Source organism: Tupaia chinensis, unplaced genomic scaffold (genome assembly GCF_000334495.1).
Source record: "Tupaia chinensis unplaced genomic scaffold, TupChi_1.0 Scaffold000425_1, whole genome shotgun sequence".
Taxonomy (NCBI): Eukaryota; Metazoa; Chordata; class Mammalia; order Scandentia; family Tupaiidae; genus Tupaia; species Tupaia belangeri.
The window spans coordinates 1,234,572-1,242,937 of NW_006159930.1; the positions used below are offsets into that span (position 1 = coordinate 1,234,572).

Below are 8,366 nucleotides of genomic sequence, written 5' to 3' on the forward strand. Positions count from 1 at the left end.
TTGAGGGGGTCTTCTTATCTTAGCGATTATCTTTGTTTAAAAATGTTACATGTCACTTTTCACAATTCATTGACTAAAACTAGTCTCATGGCTCCACCAACCTAGAAGGGAGCCACAGAAGTGCAATCATATTTTTCTGGAAGGCAGAGAGCTGGAAGTATTTGGTGGCCAGCCCTACTGACTCCCCCGTTAGTTCCTCAAACAAGACAACTGTTGAATTCAACTAAGAACCCTACCTGAGTTCTCCCATCTCTTCCCTGTTCCTGGATGTTAACTTAAATGACATTTGAAGAAGAGTTCTGTGATTTTCATGATGTGTCCCACTTCCAGCTAAATTAAATTCCTTTCGTACATACTCTTATAAGTCCCTACACTTTTTCTGTATAGTTACTGGGATTTGCAGAGGGTGCAGAATAACACCCCTATCTTTCTTGAGTTCAGAATCAGCTGAAAGTTAGACACAGGAATTAGAGGAATGAGCTTTGTTTGTTTGTTTGTTTATAGATCTGTTTCATCCACCAGGGCCTTATCTATCTATCTGGTTTAGATCTGTTTCATCCACCAGAGGCCAAGCATCAACAGGGCAGAGAAAAAGCCATATTTTTCATTCTCCAGTGTATCCACAGCATCCAGCACGGTGGTTGGCACAGACAGGGTGCTCAATGAAGCTTTGTTATACATCAGAGCCCCTGCAGAAGTCCTCTTGGAATAACTAGTTTTCGTTAAGTAGGAATATATAACAATTGGGATGTATAACAATTGTTCACACCATCACCCTTATGAGATGCCTTTTCCTCACATAGAACTCCCACCAAACTTACAGGATCATGAAATAGCAAAAGTGCTTAAAAGTCACCTTCCAATTTCTACTCTTCTCCTAATGCAGGAATTCCTTTGGCCACATCTCTGCTACTTGCATATTTCTAGTTGCAAAGTAAGGACAGAATGCTCAGAGCCTGAAGTAATCAGTCTGTTGAACACTGCTGGTTGGACATGATCAGGAATTTTGTGGTCATGAAACCCAGAAAACAATGGGTTTTGGCCAACCATAGAGATCTATGGTCAAGTTGTGATAGGACTGAAATCATGTTCCATGATCAATTGAAGAAATTAGGACTACTCACCTGAGGGATAGGGGGTGCAGGGAGGGTAGGGATGACTACAAGAGCATGTACAGGAGTCCAGATAGTTGTGCAATGGACACATGATGGGGGTGGGGGCTGGGGAGACATCTGTAGTTTTTTTTTTTTTAGAGGTTTTCACTATAGGGCGCATGCGCTCACCAGACAGAGAGAGACAGAGAGACAGAAAGCAAGAAATAACCCCCAGGGGGATGGCCACGCCACAATCCCTTCTCCTCCATTCTCCTCTCGGGATCTTGGGCATGCACGCACAAACGCCCTGCGTGAGTTTTAAGCCACCAGGTCTGGGACGCAAACTGTGTCGACTACATGGGAGTCTAGCAACATAGCCATTATGCTAATTGCTGGTCCCGGCATCTGTAGGTTTTGAGATCAGAGCTGGGGTAATGGTTAGAAGTTAGAGAAGAAAGGGACTAGCGGATGGTGTAATGGTTACGTCATTGGACTCCCACATAGTCAACCACAGTTTGAGTCCCAGGCCTGGCAGCTTCAAACTGTGGTCTGGTTCGTGTGAGTGCATGCCCAAAATTCCAAGAGGAGAATGGAGGAGAAGGGACTGTGGCATGGCCATCCCCAAGAGGGTTAATTTCTCGCTTTCTGTCTTTCTATCTGTCTCTGTCTCTCTGTCAAGGGCACACATCTCACAAAAATCTCTCAAAAAAATTAGAGAAGAAAACTCTGCTATATTTAAGGAAGAACTTTCTGAAATTAGAGTTATTTATTAATTGGATAATTGTCTTAAATGTAGAATTAAAGTTTTTGAATCAACACATATTTATTGTCTACTATGTGTCAGATACTATGCTAGGTTAGTATATGATAATTCCTAGCAAGCCCATAGTAATCATTATGTTTTCAAAGTTCAAAGTTTATAAAAGGCATTTTAATCTCACTTAAACTTTCTCTGGGAGTGGTCAGCAGTATTAGGTGTTTCTCACTACTGGAACAGACCTTCCTTTACTCTTAAAATTTGTAAGCCTGGGATAATACTTTATTTTCTTCTTTTTTTGTTTTGTTTTGTTTTGTTTTGTTTTTGCAATAGGGTGCATGCTCTTACCAGAGTTAGACAGAGAGAGAAAGAGAGAGGGAAAGTGAGCAAGCACCTCTCAGGAGGGATGGCCACACCACAGTTACCTCTTCTCCATTCTCCTCTTGGGATTTTGGACATGTATACACATGCCCCTGATGTGTTTTGCAAAGCACCAGTCCAGGACTTGAACCATGCAATCTACCATGTAGGACCCAGCTGCATTAATCTCCAGGTCACCTGCTTGCCTGGATGATAACTTTTTTCTTTTATGTCCAATGTTAATTAGGTGGACATTATTCTATCAAAACAACGAGTGTTTCAGTAGCTGTAAACCAAAATTACCTATACTTGGGAATCACTCAACAAGACTAACTAATCCCTTACAATCTGTGACTGAAGAACTATAGACTATTCAACAAACCATTTCTCCTGTTTCTCTTCTATATACCACTAGACTACATTTCCCAGCTTCCTTTGTAAGTAGGTGTGGCAGAGTTTTAGCCAATGCAGACAGAATGAATGTGATGTGTGTCACCTGCATACCTGGCTCCTAAAAATATCTTTTCCCATATCCTGGTTAAAAGTAAGGGAATACAAGGCCATAGAGAAGGGCAGAGCCACAGGTAGAAGGAGCTGGATCTCTGAGTGACCATGAGGAAGGTATCGCACTGACTGGAAATGTTCTCAATGGTCTGACTGAATGAGAGATCAACCTTATGATGTTGTGCCATTACTGGAGTATATTTGTTAAAGTTGCAAATAGTCTTTGCCTTCTTATTGCAATGAGTACTGCAGGGTATCTGCAACAGTGGAAGAAAGGTGGACATTAAGTGAGGGATTATTGTTCTGCCCTTTCTAGTTTGAAGAGAATTAGCAGAGGAGATAGAAAGAAAGAACATAACACCTAATTACATACTGAGACTTCCTTTAGTTAATTTTTTTCCCACATCTACTTAATAAACTTCATAAAGCATGTTACTCTGTCTAACATCCTCTTCTGTATTTAATCTTTTCAGTGAGAAATGACAGGTGCTTTGGAGATTTCAGGTAAGATATAGACAGTACATGTTGTTGAATATTTTATTCATTCATTCAGCGATTTTTGAGCATTTACTATTGGATAGCCCCTGGAAATCACTGGTGAACAAAAGTTACGATACCTGCCCACAAGTTGGGATATAGCAAGGAAAATAGGTAACAAAGAGACAAGACTAGTCCAGTATGATACCACTATGAGAAAGAAGGAACAGGACACACTGGGTGCACATGGCATGGGTGTCTGACAAGGGGAGAGATCAGAGAATTGCCCTCTGAGAGGATGATGAGTAAATTAGACTTCCAGGATGAGTGAGAGTAGCCAGACGAGGAGGAGACTGTAGAATGAAAAAGAGTATTCTAGAGTGCATAAACTAGGGCCTGCATGTTATTGAATATGGGGCATGCTTAGAGGGACAAAAAGGTAAGCCAGAAAGGAAGAGTAGAGAGGATAAGCATGAGAGAAAGGTATGCATATACTTCACAAATGCACTTGGAGAGCCTTGTACCATATTTAACTGTCATGTGTACTATGTGTATGCATTTATGTAGGAGAAAATATGGCTGCTTAACTGTCAAGATGTCAGCAATTGCAGTGTTTGGGTAATTTCCACTTTCCTCCGTATGCTTTTCTGTTTGTTTTAAAATTGTTTACAATAGACATGCATTGCAGTGGCAATGTAAAACGAATCAAAATAAATGTTTTTTGCTTATTAGTTGTGACTGTACCTTCTGTAGTTCATTGGCTCCTTATTGCAGTCCTCAGAGCAAACTGAGGTCCAGAGTTGGTTCACACTGAAGCTAGAATTAGACTTCCCAGGTCTCATTCAGCTTATTTTCCTCCCATTGTGCCTGCCTTCCCTGCAGTTTTCTAAGTAGCAGTGATGGCTTTTCTTGGAACTACTGGCTTCAGTGCAGTGTTGCATGCTTTTGTCTATATAGGTTGCAACCTGGAGAAATTGGGTCAAAGTTCTCATGATACTGACCTATCCACAAGGCTTCCCACACAGAAAGGATGACCCTTTACCCCACTGGGCTACACACACTTATTTTTTCTGTGATGTTATTGCATCCTTTACTTAGTGATTTGGCAGTTGTGGAGGGGGCTGCTGATAATTTTCTAAAATGAAGTTAGGGAGGTGATTGTTCCTGATTATTCTCTCTACCCACATCTTTATTAACTAGCATGTGGGTGGTTAGCTGAACCAGTAATGATGAATTTTTGCAGCAAATACCCAAACACTTGCAAGTCTGGAAATACTCTATTAGCCTTCTCTAAATCATATTGTGACAGCAGTCAACCCTGACCATCTAAAAGGCTTAAAACACATGAATTTATGTCATGTGCATGTCACATTTCTATCCTGATTCAGGCCATAGTTTTTATTCTGAGATCCAGGCTGAAGGAACATCTCCTGTCTGAGATATTGCTGATGTGTGTCATAGTGAAGAGAGGTGATACTATGGGGTGGCCCTTAAAGCTTTGCCCATGGGTCACTTTCACTCACTTTTCCCTAGCCGAAGTGTGTCACAAAGCCAAAGTTGAGACGGGGAGACAGGGCTTGATAAGGAAGGGCCGCAAATACTTTGACAAACATTGACAGCTGAGCCCCGTTTCTATAAAATGGAAATGGAAAAATCTGTAAAATGGAAATAGGGGGCCAGCAGGTGGTGTGGTGGTTAAAACGCTGGAGGTCTATATAGGTTGCAACCTGGAGAAATTGGGTCAAAGTTCTCATGATACTGACCTATCCACAAGGCTTCCCACACAGAAAGGATGACCCTTTACCCCACTGGGCTACACACACTTATTTTTTCTGTGATGTTATTGCATCCTTTACTTAGTGATTTGGCAGTTGTGGAGGGGGCTGCTGATAATTTTCTAAAATGAAGTTAGGGAGGTGATTGTTCCTGATTATTCTCTCTACCCACATCTTTATTAACTAGCATGTGGGTGGTTAGCTGAACCAGTAATGATGAATTTTTGCAGCAAATACCCAAACACTTGCAAGTCTGGAAATACTCTATTAGCCTTCTCTAAATCATATTGTGACAGCAGTCAACCCTGACCATCTAAAAGGCTTAAAACACATGAATTTATGTCATGTGCATGTCACATTTCTATCCTGATTCAGGCCATAGTTTTTATTCTGAGATCCAGGCTGAAGGAACATCTCCTGTCTGAGATATTGCTGATGTGTGTCATAGTGAAGAGAGGTGATACTATGGGGTGGCCCTTAAAGCTTTGCCCATGGGTCACTTTCACTCACTTTTCCCTAGCCGAAGTGTGTCACAAAGCCAAAGTTGAGACGGGGAGACAGGGCTTGATAAGGAAGGGCCGCAAATACTTTGACAAACATTGACAGCTGAGCCCCGTTTCTATAAAATGGAAATGGAAAAATCTGTAAAATGGAAATAGGGGGCCAGCAGGTGGTGTGGTGGTTAAAACGCTGGAGTCCCACATGGCCAACTGTGGTTCGAGTCCCGCACCTGACTGCTTGCTTTCTGACTTTCCCTTTCTCTCTCTCTCTGTCTCCCTCTGGTCAAATTAAGTAATAAATAATAACAAATAAAATAAATAAATCTTTAAAAAGTGGAAATAGGTAAATTACATTATGGGATATTTAAACTGCGGAATATCATGAGTTAATTGCTCTTGAAAAGATGAGCTGACCTGGAGGAATGCCCACGATATAACATTAGGTGAAGAAAACAAGCTGCAGAGTGATGAACATAGCATGGTCTCATTTCTGTATGAGCCAAAACACCTCTGTCTGAGTATATTCATTTGTATGAGAGTTTTACTAAAAATAGCTAGTGTTCAATGAGTGCTTACTTCATCTGCCCAGGGTTGTCCTGGGCTGTGGTTTTTGTTTTGTTTTACATGTATTTGCTCATTTAATCCTTGGAAAAACCAGAATAAGGAGTAGAAATTTACACACTACATAGTTATTGATAGCTGTATTATTTGGGAATGGAATTAAAGAAAACATTTTATTCACTCTAAAAATTAGATGATGTCTATACATTTTTATTTGTCATAATAGATGGACTAGTCAGCTCTTGTGAAATAAACCACCACAAAATCTGAGTGTTATATGATGTCAGCTTTTATTTTCTCCTTATTGTTCTGCAAATCAGTAGCCTTCCTGGGGCTGTGCTTAACCTCTTCCACTCTCCATCACCCCTATGTCCCTTGTAGTTTTCTAAGTAGTGATGATGGTTTTTTCTGGAACTGTGACTTCAGTACAGAGTTGCATGTGTAAGGAGTCTGCAACCTGGAGAAATAGGGCTGAGGGTCAAATTTGGGTCAGGTCCATGTGATTCACTCTAGAACTCATGCTGGAGAGGCAGGATCTACCAGGGACAGATTCCTTCAGGGCAGAGGTTGGGGTACATAGAAACACGTGATGCATAGTTTTTTTTTTTCCTTTTTTTAGAGAGAGAGGTATTTTCCTATAGGGCATGTGTGCTCTCCAGAGAGATAGACAGAAAGTAAAAAATCACCCCCCAGGGTGGATGACCATACTGCAAGCCCTTCTCCATTCTTCTCTCAGGATTTTGGGCAAGCTTGCACGCGCACCTGGTGGTCAACTACATGGGAGTCTAGTGACATAACTGCTCCACAATCTGCTAGTCTCCACATGAAGCTTTTTAAGGCCTAGGTATGGAACTGGTATGCTGTCATTTCTGCCCACTTTCTATTGGCTGAAGCAAGTTGCATGGCCAAGTTCAGTATCAATAGACCTGGGATGTTATTGGTGTTGGGGAAGGAAGGAGTGAAAATCTGTGGTATAGTAGTTTACCATGAATTATTTTCTTAGTTAAAAGAGAAAAGAAACTAATAAAGCTAGAAAAAGAGAATACTGACCAGGGTTAGTTTAAATTATGATCAAACTATTCCAAAGTTGCACTATGCATTTCTTAAAAGTACGAACTCTATATGCACAGCTATAAAGAGCACAGTGGCATTGTGTGGACATTGAATTAACCAAAGTACTCATAGCCCAGGAAAGCAGGTAGGAGTTTACACTAGCATGGCTTATGCTGCTTGTGGTGTCACAGTCTAAGCATAATCCAGGGCAGTTTGATTGCCTTTTGATTACATCAGTGCTATTCATGTGCCCATGTGCAGTCTAAGAAACTGAGATCATGATATGATAGTCTTTCTTTCTTTTTTTTTAAAATTATTTTATTTAACTTTATTTATTTATTCATTTTAGCTTGACCAAAGAGGGACAGAGAGAGAGGGAGAGAGAGAGAGGGCAGCTGGGTCTGGGACTCAAACCATAGTCGGCCATATGGGAGTCCAGTGCCCCCAACCACCACCCACCTACTGGCTCCAAAATCATAGTCTTTCAAATCAGAAAGGGCTCTGGTGCCCACGGTAGGCAGGTGCCTCCTAACTTATAGGAAAGCTGCTTTTGCCAAGTACAAGTCATTTTCATCTGGGTGTGTCTAACATTGCTGGAAAATGGTTATGGAAATGAAAACTCCTTCACTTAACCAGTGAAGACATTGAGCACTCTCGCAGTGACTTACCTGAATGACACAGTAAGCTAGTGGCCAAAGATGCATGAAAACCCAGGTATCTTAAGAGAGTCCAGGCCCTTCTTAAGACACACATAAACATCAAGCAGATGGATCATTTGCAGATACGTACTAGGCTCTGAAAACTTCATGGCTTCTTTAAAAAAAATGTATGCTGACTGCTTCTTCTGCTGTTCCTCTAGTTTAAGACTGCCCAAAGACTTCTCTAAGCAACTAGCTCAGAGGTCTGAAAAATAAACACCAAATGACATAAAACATTGAAAAAGAGAGTAACATGTTATGTTCCTTAAAACATTGGTCAGAGAATAAGGCCTATTCTAGTTTCCTTTCTAAGTAATGTAGTAAATATCTGCCAATATAACTTATGAGAATTGATCTTGGGACTTGCAGTTAGCGTAATGGCTATGTTGCTGAACTCTCATGTAGTCAACAACAGTTCGAGTCCTGGACCGGGTGGCTTAAACTCATGCCGGGTATGTGTGCGTGCGTGCCCAAGATCCCTAGAGGAGAATGGAGGAGAAGGGATTGCGGCGTGGCCATCCCCCCCGGGGGGGGGGGGGGGGGGGATTTCTCGCTTTCTGTCTCTCTGTCTCTTTCTGTCTTTCTGG

General features: G+C 41.4%; 1 long non-coding RNA gene across 2 annotated transcripts in view; it reads left to right on the forward strand.

The window, feature by feature from the left end:
• Positions 1-8,366, forward strand: part of LOC102489258 (uncharacterized) — an 84,901-nt gene that overhangs the window by 6,157 nt on the left and 70,378 nt on the right. For both annotated transcript variants that reach the window (XR_335483.2, XR_335482.3), the window contains exon 2: positions 3,189-3,219. This is a non-coding gene — a long non-coding RNA (uncharacterized LOC102489258). The remainder of the gene's footprint in view (positions 1-3,188; positions 3,220-8,366) is intronic.